The 18,976-nt window shown below is 36.7% G+C and overlaps 1 protein-coding gene across 4 annotated transcripts in view; it reads left to right on the top strand.

The window, feature by feature from the left end:
* Positions 1–18,976, top strand: part of DPP10 (dipeptidyl peptidase like 10) — a 1,232,656-nt gene that overhangs the window by 870,601 nt on the left and 343,079 nt on the right. The gene's annotated exons all lie outside the window — the stretch shown is intronic.

Genomic DNA, 18,976 nt, shown 5'->3' with positions numbered 1-18,976 from the left:
AACACGTACACAAACAACCTGGACCACTTTCAGGGGAGTGTGGCTGGAAGGATAAAGTCACCATCTATGACAAAGAGTTGAAGCCAGCATTTTGTTGGGGAGGTCTCAAAGAAAGAGGGGGGACAAAAGGACTGTGTAATATCCATTTTCAAATACTTAAAAAGATACAACTACATGGAAAATGAGTTAAATGAATGAGTAAACTAGGACTTGCAGTTGGAGCTTAGAGGGTGATACATTTGAGTTTGACTGAAGAACAGATTTTCTAATGTGCAGATCTGCCCATTGCTGAAATTAATTCCTCACGAAGCGATGTTTGCTATTTGGCTTTAACTGAACTATTACAAGATCAGGGCTTGACTACTGGAAAAATTTCTGGGCTAGAAAATTCTAACATCTCCAAAATGTTTCCAGATCTATGGTCAGATTATCTTTTTTCCTTGCTTAGTAATTGACAGATATGAAACTAATGTGAAGCATTATGTAACACACACGCAAAAAACACGAGTATACTATTTTTATTTATTAATGTAGCATAGGGAAATGAGATTACTTAACATTGAAAAAAATGGATAACAGTAACATTGTGACTCATCTTTATCTGGGTACATTTTAAAGGTCTTTGTCAATCAGTTTTCAAGTGTTTGCAGAATTCAGCTATTTACTGGAAATAGGGTAGACCAAGTAATACAAAAACAACAAACAAACAAAAATTTACTACATTTTAGAGAAAAAAATTATAAAATAGCACTCTTTTTACAACGTGTATGAAGAAACAGTTAAATTGGTAATCTCAGGTTTTTGCTTTCTATTGAATTTTCTAACCGAAAAGCCTTGGGCAGTGTTTTTTCAAGAATGGTGTTCTTTTCATATATGACTTTAATAAAGACAGCACACTGCCAAGATCCATAGAATGGTAGATGAGCAAATTGCTCTGTGTTTTACTGCTCACTCGTCTCCTGCATTCATAGTATTTGACAAGTAGAACTTAAATGGAAACACGTTTTCCTTCTTTTTTCTTAAGAGGACAGTTACTCTGAAAACTTAAATGAAACATACTGGGGTAAGGCGGCATAAATTTCCCTCCCCATTTGCTAAGATCCAATCTACATGCAAACTCTTCCAGACACATTGTATTAGGTTGGTTAAACAGATATGATACTAGCTTTTTAAGAGAATGGAAGTCAGATGACATCCAAGTAGAGATTCAGGGCTATTATTCATGCCAATGTCCTGTGATTTTTCATGAACTAACATCTTGCAAAAGAAAGGAATCCAGGAATGCTGTGATAAATATTAGATGGCCTGTCCTGACCAGAGTTCTAAGGGATCAAGCTAGGCATCAGAGGCTTTCTGGAGTCTAGAGGACAAGTCTGTGAATCTCACTAGGTCGTGAAGATGTAGGCTAATACTATCACCCGGGAATAGACATGAATGGACCAAGGGATAGAAGATCAATGGCTACATTGGGGTCAATGATCCAAACATAGGATCACCACATCGTGGAATCAGGAGTCCCAGTAAAAAGTTCTATAGATTAGTAGGCCAGAATCTAGATTAGGTATGAGTTACACATGGAATGCAATGATGAAGCTTTGATACTGAAGTTTGTAGAGATGGTGCTATCCAAACCATTCTGCCTGAAGCCAGTGGTTTCTGAGAGGGAATGGACAAAAGAAAGTGGCTTTTGGACTAGGGATCAAAATACAATGGAGAAAAATCACAGCAAATTCCTTACTGCTCCACAGCCTTGACCCCTCCATTGTTCTAATCATATTTACTACTGGCCTCTAAAACTTTGGCTTTCTAACCAGCTTACTTTACCTGTGTCTGTGATCCAACTTGCCTAAAATGCACATGCTCTGTCTATCGACCCTCTATTCTAGGCCCAACATTATCTCTTCACTCCTTAGAGATCTGAATTCAAAAATAGGACAGGCAGGCACTTGTATCTGCGTAAATATTCATGAGAACTCTATTTTCTATTTTGAGCACTAGTATTATGAACTTTCATTACTGCAGGATGTCTATAAACTCAGATTTGGAATTTGATTAGAATAATGGCAGAATTATTGCTAATAAGGCAAATAAACTATTTTCAAAGCTAAGCAGGAAATCCATATACTTTATTCTGAGAAAAACCATGCCAGTAAGCTTAATAATCAAAGCTGTATGAATTACCCATACCCCAAATAGAAAAGCAAACAAAACAATTACCCAAAAAATGGATTTCAGACAATACAGTCAACATATGTACATGGTTTTCTACCCTGGGATTCATTGTTACTTATCAGTTGTCCTTCCTCAGCAAACATAAGTCTACGGACAAATATACTTAACTATGTTAGCCGGAATGCTCAGTTTCATGACAGGGCTCAACAGTTGACTGGTCTTCTATTTAAGCTGTTGTAGACTTCACTAACATCTTAATGAAAGCAGAGGTAATTTCCTCTAGGAAATAATGCTTGAAATTAAAGACTTGATTTCAAACGGGAAAGATATATGTAAACAGAAAGAGTTGGTCTGCTGGTTTTGCTACTGACTAGCTACATAAGGGACTTTACTCAAGCCATTCAACTAATTTGGGTCTTAGCTTCTCATCTGTGGCATTAGGGGATTAGACTTGATAATGTAGAGGGACCATTCCTTTCTGTTATACTATAAGTAATTATTGATGGATAGACAAAATGATTGACTCGTTGGTTAAAGTCTAATTTTGAGTACCTGAATTCATTTAAATTAGTTTTGAGGGGTCTTCATTTAGAAGGCATATACAAGGGAGTGTGTGTGTATCTTTTAAGTCAATGCTTATCAAAGAGGGACAATTTTGCCTCCCAGTGGACATTGAACAATGTCTGGACACATTTTTGATTGTCACAGAGATGGGGGTGCTACTGGCTTCTAGTTGGTAGAGGCCATAAATGTTGCTAAGCATCTTAATATCCACAGTACTACCCTCCCACAACAAATAATTATTCAGTCTGAAGTGTTGATAGTGTCAAGGTTGAGAAATCCTGCAACTGGTTATGGTCTAGGTTGACAGTATACTCTATTCTTCTGGGCATTGTGATCAGTCCAAAAGGGGCTTGTCATCTAAATCAGACACAGCAGAAGCAGAATCCTTTTTTGTTCTCATAAGGAAAGGATCTCTCTATTTTCTTTCTCAATCACTAAGGGTTGGAGGCCATGTTTGTCCCTATGGTTGAGATTCCACCTCATTATGTGGGTAACAGTCACAATTAAAGAATTCAGTCTATGTATTTCTTCTTATTATGAATTAAAATATTCATTATGTCCTAGTGTAATAATTTTTTATAAATCTTTCATCGACTACGAAAGAAGTGCATTCTCCTTTTTCATGTCACAGTAATATAAATGTATGAATACAATTGATATTATGGATTGTCATTTAGCCTTTCTGTATGATTATAGCCAACTAAAAACCAATAAAGAGATTTTCATTGATTCCTGTAATTTTAATGATTTTCTATATTTGGGCAGGACTTATTTGGCTATTTGTGTGTGTATGTGGAAATATATATGTATATATATGTGTGTAAAAGCAAAGACACATCTATAAGTAAAAGAACTAAATTTTCTATTTCCATTATGTCATTAATACCATTAGCAAGATCTGTTTTTCTCTTTGTAACACATTTTTTTTCTAGTTAAGGTTGACATTTACTAAATGTTTCATATTCTGTTGATTTAACTTTAAAAATAAAATATCAGGCTAACATATGGCTGTCCTTCACACTAGAGGTTCCTGGAGAGCCTCACAAAATGAATACACCTAGTATTTTGCTCTTATTTCCTTTATTAACTCCATTTATTTCTTTATTCCCCTTAGACAAAAGGACCAGTATTTTCAAATAGGAAGTTGTCTAAGTGAGCTTCTCACTTAACTTTAATAAAGATTCATCCTTCATGTGTCATTCAGATATCATGACTACCCTGCTCATATCCAAATTCAGATTTCTTGCTTACAAGGTTTCATAAGTTTCTGGAGACTTGGGTTCCAGCCTGGCTCTAACAGTCACTTTCCATGTATCTTTAGATAAATTACATCTATATACTGTGGCTCTCTTTCTTTTTTAATAATCTGGTCATAGCTTTTTCTCAATTTGTCTCAGAAATAGAATGGGATAATAAATATTAAGAGAATCTGAAAAATATTAATGGCCATATACATATATATGGGTGATGGTATAATTTAAACATTAGGTAACAGTGGCAACAGCAACAAAACCATAAAATGGACAAGGGCAAATAAAAAGCTATGGTATGAAAATTCCTGGGAAATTTTACGTTTGGATAATGTTATTCATTTCTAACTTGGAATCTGAATAATTACTTCAATGTTTATTACTAAAGCTTCTGAAACAGTGGCTTATTTCAAGGCCAAGTAGATCGTGTCTTTCCTCACTAAACAAAGCTGGTTGAACGCCTCCTACTTGCCACACACTGAATAATGTCCCAGTAAATTCCAGGATGAATCAAATTGGTTCCTTGTCCTTGAGAAGCAGCGGGTTCAGGTGAGATGGAGTGACAGACACAATAATAGAGCCATATACAATATAGAGTGGAGCAAACAGAAGATGGATAAGCTCTTCTCAATAAGAGGGCTCAAGACACACTTCACAGGGGAGGAAATGTTTGAATTGGTATGTTATAAGTGTGTTTGTCTTGGAGAAGGTAGGAATATCAGAAGGCAATTTTTACTTTGAAGCTCTGGCCTATATTGAAGCAAAGGTCTTTGATAAGTACTAGAGAAACTATTCACCGAGACAGGACTGATACTGCTACTGTTGGACTCTCGGCTCTAGAAAAGTGGAGTCTGCCAATGCTTTTTCTGATGTGGGTTTACCTATACCATTGTTATGATCAGGCACAATTTGGAAATATATACAGAAAGTTTTCGAGAGTTTTCTTGGGATTAGAGATTATAACTGCATGTTAAAATTCTTTTCCAAGTGCCTGGGTAGATTTGCTATCAACTTCAAAAGTATAAAGTATTTTCTTTTTACCTTATTGTAAAAAAAGCATAGGCTGCATGAAATGATATTTTTAGCAGATGAAAGCTCTTTGGAGATGATTTAAAATGAGGAAACACACTCTGCAAGTATAATGTGAAATATTTGAGACGCTGTCCTCTTCAGAGCTAAGAACATTGATTGGATTTCAATTCTGTCTATTTCTATGGCCGTGTGGCAAAGTGTTTAAGAGCTCAGACTCTGAAGGTAGATGGACCTAAGTTTGAATTCCTGCCATGTATGTGATTAGCTATGTGTTGGCATGTTGCTTAACCTCTCAGAACTTTAGTAGGTTCCTCAATATTGTCAAACTAAAAATAATACCTTCTAAAAGGGTTGATACAATCTGACGAAATACTGTGTGTGTGTGTGTGTGTGTCTATGCATGTTTAGCAAAGTGGTTGGCAAATATGAAGCATTTGGTTAGTGTTTAGTATTATTATCTCATTATTGTTTTACTGTTGTTGTTATTAATGTATTTGGGCAGAAGTAATACATTGTGAAGGTTTCTCATTCCTTTCTCGAGATGTGTACAAATGTTGCATGTTTGAAATGAATATCTAAGATATCTTTGAACGGAAGAGTATGCCAAAATAGAGATGAAATAATGTCCAAGGGGTGTGCAGAGATGGATAAGAGTAGTTGCCTCTATTTGAAAAGGCAAGGCCAAGCCTTTATTCACATGGCTATCTCTCCCTGTAATGGCCTCCTTCTCTTTATCTACTTGATAGGTGCTAATTCATTTTTCATGACTCTGCTCACCATCCTTATCTTGATTAGTCCTTTTTTAACCTTTCATCCTCCTGCACCTTCCCTCTATCCCCAGCCTTATAGAGCTACCACTCCTCCTTGAACCTCGACTCTGCTATCTCTAGTGTGCACCTGGCATGTAATAGATGACAATTCTTAAGTAGAGTCTTAAGTGTATGTATATATTCTCTTAATAGGCCAAAAATCCTTCCAGGTTTTATTCTGTATCTCTGGAACCTAGTAGATTATAGCAATTTCATACAATTTTGATGTGTGAATGAATATGGCAGACTTTCTATATCATGAAAGATGAACAGGAGCTATCCAATTGTTGGAGCTTATCAAGTTTCCTTGAGTAAGGGTAGTAGCCTCTATCTGCTATACTACTGAGATTTCTGCCATTAGAATAAACTATCAGAAACTGTGTCATAATCACCTTGTCTGAGCCCAGCAGTCTATTCTATGGTCTTAAAAACCCAATGGGACACATTCGTGTGAATAAACTGGAGTGAAACTCTCTTCTGAAGGAAATAAATTGACCCTTCTGAGGATGGATTCATGACTGTAATTTTAGTATCATAGACAGCAGTCGAGAATCACATGCTTCATGGGCTTAGAAAGGAAGAGATATTTGTGTGCTGTCTTCAGCTGGAGTGTTTTGCCACTGCAGCATTTACGTAGGCCCTATGGAAAAGGGATGTGAGGTTAAAGAGGCAGGGAAAGTAATTTGCTCTGTGAAAGCCTTAGGAGTTCTGATTAATTTTGAAACTTACAAATGGGTTAGGAAACCTAAGGACAGTTTTACAAACGACACGTGTATAGCAGGTTGATTTTGGCACTGAGAATAGGGTCATGCTTAGCATCAATAACAAGAGAAAATATGTTTTGATCCAGTCTTATTTCCCCTTTTTTTCCCCCACTATTAACCCCCTGCCCAAGACCATCTTCTACTATCACTCCTATTTTCGTGGAAGTATGGTTCTTTTATCTTTCCAAAGTGTTATTGTTGTTAGTGCTGTCAAGTTGATTCCAACTCCTAGTGACCCAGTGTGCAGCAGAATGGAGCCCTGTCTGGTCTTTTTGCATCATCCCCCACCTTCAGGTGCTATCAGACAATGCTCCACTGCTATTTTTAGGGTTTTCACACCGGGTTTTTCAGAAGTGGGTAGCCAGGGCCTTCTTCCTAGTCTGTCTTATTCTGGAAGCTCTGTTGAAACCTCTCCACCATGGGTGACCCTACTGGTATTTGAAATATCAGTGACGTAGCTTTCAGCATCACAACACGCAGCTGCCATAGTATGACAATCCACAGATGGGGGTTGTGGTTCCCTGACCTGGACATAAACCCTGGCTGCACCAGCGAGAGTGCAGAATCTTAACCACTTGATCACCAGGGCTGGCTTCCAAAGCATCCTCATATCAATTATCCATTTTTTGTTCTTTAATTTCTCTAAATATCCATGCTCATTGTTATCAATAGGCTTTACTATTCTTAATCCCCTCTCCCCGTTTCTTCTACATACTTGGAATGCTCTGCTATTCTTTGACCCTTCTCTCAATTTTTCCTATTGTTCTAATTCTTTACTAAAACAGTAGTTAGGAAGTTGTCTTACTATTTCTATCCTCACTAATTGTCAAACTTTGTATACAGTCTATCTCAGTGGTTTCCAAGGATATTCAATCATACAAAGTTTTAGACTACTTTCATGGAGATTAAATTTTGATAGGTCTAAGTTTGTTTCTAAGAATGTCTTTACTTTATAAAGCTCTCCAAGTGCTTTTGATAGTCAACTGGGTTGATAGAAAATATATGTAGTATACTATATATATTCTAGTTGACCACTGGCCTCTTATATCTAATATAGTTCAATTACATATTGGTTCAATTATTTCATATTTATGGATTATTTCTTCTATGAGATATTGGAAATTTCTTGAAAATTGAGGTTATGTATTACATTATCTCTAACTACAGGTAATAAGGAAAGTATTTTGAATCTAGCTGATTTTAAGGAAATAATTCTGGTTATTTTTTTGCTGTTTATATCTTTAATTTGGTGGAAAGAAAAGTGCAATTTTAGCTCCTAGGGTGAGGCACCTGTTTTATGACGTGTTATTAGATGGAGTTAAGAAGAGGAAAGCACCCTTGTTGATGATGTTTTGGAATAGCTAAAGAAGTGTGAGGCTAGAAGCAGAAAAATCCCTGCAGTTGTACTCCAGCAGTAAGACTGGCTAAGTGATCATGCTGGGACAAAACACAAAAAATGTTGGAATGCATAGACACACACACCCAGTTAATTAGTCCTCTTTGCACATTTCTCATATGCATGAATTCAGTGATCATGGTTAAGCTAAATAGCATCAGTCCGCCAACACTAAGGATCAAGTGTCAGTTGCCATAGTATATTAGCTCTGTGTAATTTGCATAACATATGCACTTTATTGCTAGCTCTCCAGTCCACAAATCACTATGTAAATAAAAGACAAGCATCATGATCAATGACCAATCATGTCACTTCTTCAAAGTCTGTCTGTGATTGGTCACTGTATATCTCTTATTCAGTACAGACAGACTACAAACCACATACTTGTGTTGCCTTCTTGTCTCAAATTGATAAATCCATGTGACATTTTACAGAAATGAATAATCAAAAGAGAGAACAAGCCAAGAACAATAAAAGTGTATCAAACAAATGAAAAGTGATAATGCCGGAAGTGAAATTTGAATGGAATGTAGACCGACTTACAGAAGATGTACCTGAGGTGCGAATGTTGACATTGCTGCCATTCAAAAGTCTGTAGATAGGAACACAGAGGAACTTAGTGAGGGGAACTTATTGACACAAATGGGGAAAGTGGTTTTGACAAACAGATGAGCACGTCCCAGAAGGTGACACAGCCTACAAAACTTAATATTAAATGAACTCTCAGAGATATTGCATGACATTTAAAGCACAAAACATAAAGTAGTGGAAACAGATCCAAGCATAGAAAGGAGTGTGACAATCTAGTAAGACATAGAAAAGATACTTTGTATCATAAAGTTATGCAATGAGAAAAATAGACAAGCATTGTTCAAAATATTCAATGTTTCTCATACAAAACAAAAATACACTTTAGATCTCAATCTTTTTAATGTTTTAATTTATATCACACTAAATCAATATTAGTTTTACTACCTTTTTCATTTTCCTATACATTTATAACCACCAATAAAAGATTTTTTAATGTTTTGAAAAAATTCTTCAAAGCCACAGAACAATCATAATTTTTCCCATTGATTAATATCACCTTGCACAGTTGAAGCTTTCATGAACATTTTTGCAGTCCCACATACTGTATAAAGTGAGGATTGCCTGTACATTGTTTATATGAAGTGACTGAGCTTGCAGAGAAAGTAAAGGAAATCTTTTGGACCAGTAAATGGCACAAGTGCCAGACTGTGTGTGTTAGCACTGATCCCAAACTTTGAGTTTTTATGGGACAAGGACATTCTAGACAGATGGAGAAAAATGAGAAAGGTATCAAATCCTTGTGGCTTGAGGAAAGGGAAAGTTGGTGGGCAGAGTTGCAGGAAATAATAGATGAAATATGAAAGGGGATGAGATTCTGCGGTTCCTTTTATCCAGCAGATGAATTTCATTTTTCTTTAGGTAAAAGCTTTCGGACAGATGTTATTGGAAGTGCAATATCGTGTTTTGTTTTCTGAAACAACTCAGGTAATGGAAAGATCAGGGAAAAAAGATAACTTTTTCAGAGATATCAATAAAAAGGCTATTGCAATGCAAAATAAAATGAATATAGTGAGTGTGGAATGGTGATAAAAATCTAGAATCTCATTTAAAAAGTGATCACTCTACAGTGACATGTTGAACATATTCTATGTGCCTACCTCTGTGTTCAGTATAACCTGTAAATTAAATGCAGTGGATAAAATTGATAGTATTTGGTTTAAATTCCTGTTCCCAGATTTAGCTGTAAGAGCTCAGAGGTTTGATGTGATTAAAGGTTTTTGATCTTGAGGCAAATAAATTGTAAATTGATTATTTTAATTTGCTTTTCTAGAATGGTATTAAGTATAACTTACATAAGTCCTATATCAGCATGTTTGTGTGACATAAAGATTAAAACATTGAGCTAAGTGCTAAGTTGTAGGTCTCAGTTAGGCAACACCTGATTTCCGGTAATTGACGGAGGCTTGGGCTTACTCATCAGTGCTCAAATATTGGATGTACTCTATCTATCACTTTAAACACCATTTACTGAGGCCCATTTGGAACCTTGGCTTGGTATTGATGTTTGGATACAGCAGAGGACAGGATGGGCACTAAAAGAAGACAGTAATAAAAAATGCAAATGAGAAAAAGAAAGACTTGGAGAGTTTTACAAACATGGAAAGCTACTTGTCTAATTTGAACTTTTCTTCTTCTAGTTCTGAAACTTCATTCAGTTTTCGTGCAAAACTATGTCTGAAAGTAAGGATTTGGATTTATATGAAATGCTTTCAACCTGAACTGTATTTAGTTCAATTAATTTTTCTACCAAAATAATAATTAATAACCACTCTATCAATAGCCAAATCGAAATGTGTTTAATCATTTGTAAGATACAGCAATTTCGTAAAATACAAGGTACAATATTTCTCTAAAGGAAGCAAGGAGTCTCATTGCTGAATAAAAATGCATGAAATTAAATCAGAATATAATTTATTGAGAATTATATCAAAATGCAGACTTTTTAGAATCATGAGAGACTTCAAATGTCATCTAAGCCAGCCCCCTATGTGATTTCATCTGGTGAGCAATTTCCATGGAAAAGATGATGTTTGAATTGACCCAAAATGGTGGTAAGATGCCCCTTAATACCGCCAGGGAGACTCTGTGAATTATTCTTCTCCAGTGTGTAAATCAAGCAGCAAACTGGACTCTGCTCCTTTACAAATGCAAACCGCCCTTCGATCGAACCACCTAGATAGGTTTCCAGCTTTAAAGAAGAAATATATTTTGTCAATTTCTACGCTTTATAGAGCAGATTGAAGCTGTTGACCCAGTGTTCCACTCACCCTCATCTGGTACCAGACACTTTTTTCTGGAGCCGCTCCTTACGTGCGATGCAATATTTATTGGCCCAAGTAGCTGGAGTAGACCTCAGGCCTTCCCTGGAGATTTCAAATCATGACACAGATTCAAAAGGGGAGTCTGTGGATCCTAGTACATTGAAAGTGATTAGAAGAGGAACTTCCTCAGTGCCATTCATTGTGTGAGTGAACTATATTAATTGATGATCTAGGTTGAGTCTAAGAGAGCAAAGCAGAGTTTCGTTCCCTAGTGTGTGGATTCGTAAACACAGCTTTAGTATTATTTCAGTTATTTATGACTACAACAATTCCCCAGATAAATGTCTCTGTGGTGCTTTTAAAAGTGGAAAATGATACTGGATAGGAAAACAGAAGGCAACTTAAAGAGTGATAATCCAGCGTCACTACACCTTAATCATGTAGTAAATATCAGCTTACACTATGGCATGTGAAATATATTAAGAATATGACTAATATGTTTAAGTTCATTCAGCAGGAAATAGGTGTGAATTTTGAAGGTGATAAATGAGTCTCGGTGGTATTTTAAGAGCTGTCACTAAAAAAACATGAACAAAAATGATAACAGCACTTTTGTTATGTCTAAATTTTCATTCAAATACAATTTAACATCTTTTATAACATGCATTTCATTTTATTAAATGGCTTTTATGCACCTCATGGTGCCAAACAGCTGACATTCATTTAACTCAGGATTAAAAGTCTTCTTTGTTTTATAGTATACATTAAAAATAATAATAAGTCCCTTTATATGACTAGGGGTTCAAATGAAATGAAGAGGAAAAATAGACATTAATGTGGATGGACATTCAAATTAAACAATAAATACGGTAAAAAAAAAAAATATATATATATATATATTTTTGGAAGCCAGCCTGGTGGCTTAGTGGTTAAGTTTGCACACTCAGCTTCAGTGGCCCAGGGTTCGCAGATTAGGATCCTGGTTGCGGACCTAGCACTGCTCATCAAGCCATGCTGTGGTGGCGTCCCACATAAAATAGAGGAAGACTGGCACAGATGTTGGCTCCACGATGATGTTCCACAAGCAAAAAGAGGAAGATTGACTAGTCGTCCTCACATACACAAAAACTAGTGAGAATAAGCACATGAAAAGATGCTAAATAATACTAATAAAGAAATGCAAATCAAAACCACAGTTAAGTATGACTTCATACTCATTAAGATGGTAATTATCAAAAAACAAAAATAAAAAGGTAAAATAACAAGTGTTGGCAAGGATGTGGAGAAACTGGAAACTGTGCATTGCTGATGGGAATGTAAAATGGTCTGACTTCTGTGAAAGCCAGTATGATAGTTCCTCAAAACATTAAACACAGAATTACCATACGATACAGAAATCACACTTCTAGGTATATACCCCAAAGAATTGAAAGCATGGACTCGAGATATTTTTACACCAATGTCTGATGTTCATAGCAGCATTACTCACAGTAGCCAAAATGTAGAAACAACTCAAATGTCCATTTATGGATGAACGGGTAAACAAAACATGATATACACATGCAATGGGATATTGTTCAGCTTTAAGCAGGAGTGCAATTCTGATACATGGTACAACATGGATGAATTTAGAAAATATTATTGCTAACTTTAAGTCAGACACAGAAAGACAAATATTATATGATTCCGTTTATACACGATATCTAAAGCAGTCAAGTTCATAGGACAGAAAGTGGAAGAGTAGTTACCAGGTCCTGGGAGTAGGCCGTAACAGGCAGTATTGTTTAATGGGTGCAGAGGTTCAGTTTGAGATGGTAAAAAACTTCTGGAGATGGATAGTGGTGATAGTTGCCAACAATATGAAGGTGTTCCATGCTGCTGAACTGACCACGAAAAATGGTTAAAATGGGAAAATTTATAATATATATTTTATCACAATAAAAAATAGTGAAAATATTTTTAGCTTGAAAAATATACTCCACAAACACAGATAACAAAACAGAATTTCAGAAACTTCACTACAGAGGAATAAATTCAGTTTTATTTGGAGTTTAAAGAATGTAATTCAATTTCCCTGAATCTAGATACTTTTGTCTTTCTCCTCGGTGGCAGTTATTAGAAACAAATGAAATTCTTATTAAAATATTATCTAGTTTTTCATACAGTTGTGTGGAATGATTTTATTTATTAACCTTAAGTAAAATATAAACTACAATGCGTGTATTTATGATAGCTGTTCTAAGTTGAGAGTAAAATGGAGCTGTTATTGAAGATGTGGAATAAATTACATTTAAAGATACGAAATCTATAGACCAAATATTATAAAAAAAGAAATGATATAAAGCTTGATAAACATTTTAGACAATATTAGAAATTTTATGCTGCCTCTCAATTCTAGTTTATGTTGAGTTCCCACTATCAAATTACGGAGTTGCTGGTTTTAATTTTTACAGTAGTAATTGCACTCATTCAAATAGAAATACTTCAGGTGCTGCTTATTCTAACTCTTCATTTCATGAATCAACTAGTTCTTTTGACATCATTATTTTTCTTGATACTATTTCCATGAAATAAACCACGTGCCCTGGAGCAATTTGTCACTTAGAAAGATAAGTAATGTGTGTGTGTGTGTATAATGTCTCCATAAGTTATATGAAAAATGAATTTTAGTGACAAGAAAATTTTTCTTCTCTAAAGAACAAATATGTTTATTTCATTAAGATAATCAGGATTACGGGACTGACACTGTTTTTCTCTTACATTGGTTTTCAGAAAGTTCAATGGCATATTCAAATGTAAGAGCTACACAGAGTTTCATTTATCTATTTTATTCCAATTCTTCCTTTTCTTTAGCTATTTCTCTTTTATCTGTATTTTTCTTCTTTCTAATTTAGTGTTATGCATATTTTATTATTTCACAGTTCAACTTCTTATTTTAACACCAGCAAGATTTTGATGTAAATAATAAAACTAAACCCAATAAAATAAAATGATGAAGTTAGTCACAAGAAAAAAAATGGAAAATAAATAAATGTAGTGCTAAGAGCTAAAGATGTAGTTGAATTATAGTGCTGTACAAATCCAGAGACAGGAATGGACACTTCCAGCGGGACGCTTCAGTGTGCTGGGGTGTATATGACCTGGATTTAGCTACATGATGTGGGTGGGACTGGACAGTAGATAAAGATTCTATGTGGAGTCATGAGGGTTGAAAGTTGGGAAGGGCTTTTGTACGTGACCAATATATGTCTATTTGCAGTTTGGAGTCAGGTGAATTATTCTCTCTTCTAGGAAGCTTTTCTACTTCCACCTGTTCATATTTATGACAGATGATTAGTATGATTTTCTAGGATGTCCTATGGTTATGTTCACAATATCACTTACCTGTCTCATATTCTAGACCTGTAAAGTTCAATATAGTAGCCACTAGCCACATGTGGCTATTGAGCACTTAAAATGTGACTATTTCTTGGTTTTGAGTTTCTGAAATCACACACTGTTAGTATAAATTTAGACTACAAATTTACACAGGAACACAGACCTAGCAATTTGAATTATCATGGGACACATTCTTTTTTAAAAAATTCTTCTCAAAACCAGGTAAAGACAAGTTGCTTCTTAATTTCTTGCATTGAGAAGTGAAGATCTTTTCTTCGCTAGGATTGCATGCCCATGAAGTCTTAGATCAGTGCAGTTGTCTCAGCTCTGCCTTGTATGGACATCAAAATCCAATTCCTTTCTCATAACTAAGTCCCAGGCTCCTGCCCCTTCTTACCATGGTCCTTCCCATTCAGCTTTGCTGCCTACTGCTCTAGATTTCTATTTTTCTTTCAATCTTCCAAGCACAGTTGTACTATATCTTTGTGTGAGTGTGTGCATGTGTATTTCATCCAGTATTTCTAGATGTTATTGTGGGAGTGTTTCTTAGCATAATTCTTGAATTTCTGGAGTCAGAAGTGTTTTTTTTTTTTTTTTTCCTGATAACATTCAGTGTTCAATGGAACATTGCTTAAGATCAAAGTGGTGTTCTAGGAAGATTATTTTGGTTACTCACATGTGAGTAGATTACAAAAGAGAAGTCAATAGATCAAGATGCCATTTATTTAATGCCTTTGATGATTACTGAGAGATATCAGGTTTCAAAATGGACACAAATCCAGAGGAAAATTTACTGAATGCAGTCTGACTTTCTGAATGTACTTAGAGTAATTCCACCTTGCAACTATACTAAAAACTAACACCACAGACTTTTTTTTTTTCTTGAGGGGGTTTCATAATTGAGAGAAATGTAAGGGGAAAGAATTGAGCATTTTGGTCCACTGTTTGGTCCATCATCTGTCAAAGAATGGTTGCCTTTAGCAGTTCTGTACCCCATGTGGCTTTAGTTTCATCTGAGAATCCAGGATTAGAAAACTAAGGATAGCACTTTCTGGACAAGAAGGGAGGGTTTAACTAGGATCCAGGCTATTGGTATGTATTGTGTACTATTTTACTTATTCATCCTTTTTCAGTTTGTCTTTTTTATTTTACATTCATACTAATAAAGAACCTTTTTAAAGATTTAGCATTATGTTCTAACAAATCCTTTCTTTGATTTGGTTAGCCTAAGTCTAATCATGAGATATTCACCTGATTTTCGTTAGTATCAATGACTTGTCTAAATATTTTAATGTGAATTCATCAAAGCTTAAAACAGTTTGAGCAGAGTTTTGTTGATGGTTTCACCCTTCAAAGTAGAAGACATACAAGTGGTGGTAAATCCTCCTCTCCCAGATTTTTATCTCTTAATGTTAAAAATCTATGATCGAGAAGCATTTTGTCATTGTTCTATAAAGGAAATGGTCTTCAAACCTTAGACTTTGAAACTTTATGGCAGTATTTTAAACCTTTAAATAAAATATTTTTTTATTCACTGAAAATTTGAGTTCCTGTTATGAGAATAAGCAGTGATGTACTGAACAGACTGCCCTTGATCTAATTGAGCTTAGAATCTAGAAGGGAAGATGGACATTACATTTGTGATTCTAAATATGATACATACTATATGTGGAGAAGTGTAGGGTTTTATGAATGGTTATATCAAAATGACTTAAGTCAAGATGATGGTTCTCAAAATGTGGTTCCCAAACAAGTAGCATTAGGAATACCAAGAAATTTCTTAGAAGTACAACTTCTAGGGCCCCCTCTAAGACCTATTGAGTCAAAAGTATGGGGATGACACTTCGCAATCTGTGTTTTTAGCGAGGCCTCCACGTGATCTAGGTCAGTTCCTCAACTTGGGCACTGTTGAGATTTGAGACAGATAATTCTTGGTTGTGGGGGCTTATCTTGTGAATCGTGGTCTGTTTAGCAGCATTCCTGGCCTCTAACCACTAGATGCTGGAAGCATCTCCTAGTTGTGTCAACCAAAAATGATGCCAGATATTGCCAAATATTCCCTAGGGACAAATTCTTGGTGCCAGTTCCTCCCTCCCCGCATCTCCTCCTCCACACACGCCAGTTAATGTTCAGACAACATGCTCTGCCTTTTTTCTTGTCACAGTATGTGGTAAAGTGCTCTGAAACAAGTAGAAAGCGACTCCACCATGTTTACTCAATATAGGAATCCTAAATGAATTCAATCTCAAGTCTAAACAGAATCTGAGTTCTGGTCACTTCAGTCTTTCCTTTTCTTCTTCTTCTTTCCTTTTTTTTTCTTCTCACTTCCTGCCCACTCCCCCATCTGTGTTTTTCCTCTCCCTCTCTTTTTCAAAGTAAAGAGTGAATAAATACTTTCATAGATTAATCTTAATTTGAACTTAAATAGTAACTCATTCTGTTTATATTCTAAACTTAGCAATTTAATGAATCTCATGTAATTAAAATGGCATTTATTTTCACATAAATTAGACTGAGCCACCTGCTCTTTCCTGAGACCTTTGAAAATAATTATGAAAGTGAAGGATATAATTTTCATTTTGTCTTAGATTAATAATAAATCAAAATATTCTCATTGATGAATTCTGTTATGTAGAATCCTCTGTCAATCACAGTCTTCCCTGGGAATTCATTTCTTTCCAAGTCTTTCTTTGTAGTTACTCATTCATTATATTTCAAAAACTTTTCCTAAGCCCTAGTTATGGAGCAGGAAGATGTTCCAGTTTCTTAGGTCTCTGAAACAAACTCCAAAGTATTTTAGTTTTCTCATTTTGAGGTCATAGGAGATCTCATTTGAGAACAGATTGCTAGGAGCCATGTAGATAAAAGTAGTTGCAGTTAAAAAGCAGAGATCACTGCTAATGGAACAGCAATGCATTCTGATAGGTTCATAAACATCCGTACACGTTCTAAAACCCTTAGCTAGACCTGCACCTGTGGCATGTTTCCACAGGTTAGTTGTGCTGGCAGGCCTTTACAGGATTCAATTCTCATTAACATTTGGCTGATACTAACTGATAAGCGTCACTGATGGTCAAGGACATTTTATCTCCACTAACAACAGATTCTTGAACAGTGTGGTAGTAACACAGTTGTATTCCAAAAGGTGATAGATACAATGATGATGGTGATGGTGACAATAAATAATATGCAGTTGGAACAAGCTTGAGACAGGTATATTTCAAAGAGAACAGGAGGTTGTACGATAGGGCTGGTATTGAAATAAACACAACATCACGTAGACTTCAGAGAGGAGATTTTAGATATCATGCCATCTAGTTTTCGGTTTTGTTTTTGTTTTAATTTTTAAGAGCTTTTTATTGGCGAGAGTGCAGAACCGAGGGTGCTGACCTGGTGCCAGCCAGCCCCAATCCTTTGGGGGTCAGGTGCAAAATACAGAAAGAGAATTGTAAATACAGCATTGGGTGGAGGGCTGGGGATTCAATAAATAACTAAATCCCTGTGGTCGGCAGGGGCAGGGCCTGCTCACAGTCTCACCCCAGCATCCAGAATTCTCAAAGATGCAGATGTAAGCCTCAGGCTTACTCACAAAAATAAAATCTCATGTCCCCAGTGAACCCAGAGTTAGAAGACAGCTGGAGGATCAGGGACAGTCATAAAGGAGACAGATGGAAATGGTCAGATAAAAACAGGCAGAGAAAAGACAGAGGGAGAGGGACACTCGGAAAGAGGCTGCCAGAAACAACCAGAGGGCCGAGACAATCAGAAAAGAGACAGCTAGAGACAGTCAGATAAAGACAGCCAGAGAAAAGACAGCCTGAGACAGGCTAACTCAAAGTTTCCAGAAGCAGTGTGTCAATTCAACTGCGTGATTTGAGGGCCAATGCGACCTTGGCCGAGGTTGCAGAAGCGCTCACACACTACTCGTGCACACACACCCATCCGTATATAATTTATTTATTTATACATAATAGATATAAGTGCCCTTGGGGCACCAGGAAAAGAATAGACAGCTGCGGGAGGGATCTGGGTTCAGGGCCCCATGCGTGATCCGGCAGGTGGAATGTTGTTTTCCATGGAGCAAGGAGGGCAGCGTGATCCGTTCCCTGAGGTTAAAAAATATCAGTTTGCTTCATGATAAAATTCTCGTGAGGTGAAGCGCAGGGAAAGGTGGCATAGGGGAGTGAAAACCAAGATTTGGGGCTGGGGAAGGTGGGGGAGAGGAAGCTGGGAGGGTGGGAGCCAAGCCCCTTTGCGTTTGCCAGTCCAAATATATTGGGGAGTGGGCCTCAGCCCTTAAATCTTCTCCAGAAGAATGTCGAGCCTCTTGGCAACCTCCTCTTGCTCTTTTTCTAGAGAGGATATGGGAGTGTCAAGGGGAGGGAGAAGTTAGCCTTCTAGGCTGGAGAAAGGTGACAGGCCTTGAAAGAAAAAGCCCAGGGCTTGGGGCCAGGAAGTCTGAGGAAAAAGGCCACGCAGACAGATAACGGTCCCCCCTCTCTCAACTGTCACCCCCGTGAGTCTAACTCACTGGTGAGGGGAGAAAGGAGGCAGTGGAGGGAGGAGAGACAAGGGAAAAGCTTTGGGGAGTGAGGGGCACAATCCTTCTGGAAGAGTTCTGTCCCACCAACCTCCACCCCACACTCCACCAGCTCATTTCACAGTGTAAAACACTCTAGCAGAACAGGCATCACAGGGCCCCTGCTGCCTGGATCAGAGAGGCTCAACAAGGATGTCCAGGAAAGGAGGCTGAAGGAGG

The sequence above is a fragment of the Equus przewalskii genome, chromosome 17 (genome assembly GCF_037783145.1).
Source record: "Equus przewalskii isolate Varuska chromosome 17, EquPr2, whole genome shotgun sequence".
Taxonomy (NCBI): domain Eukaryota; kingdom Metazoa; phylum Chordata; class Mammalia; order Perissodactyla; family Equidae; genus Equus; species Equus przewalskii.
The sequence above is the reverse complement of the archived record's forward strand: the minus strand, read 5'-3'. Positions and strand labels throughout refer to the sequence as shown.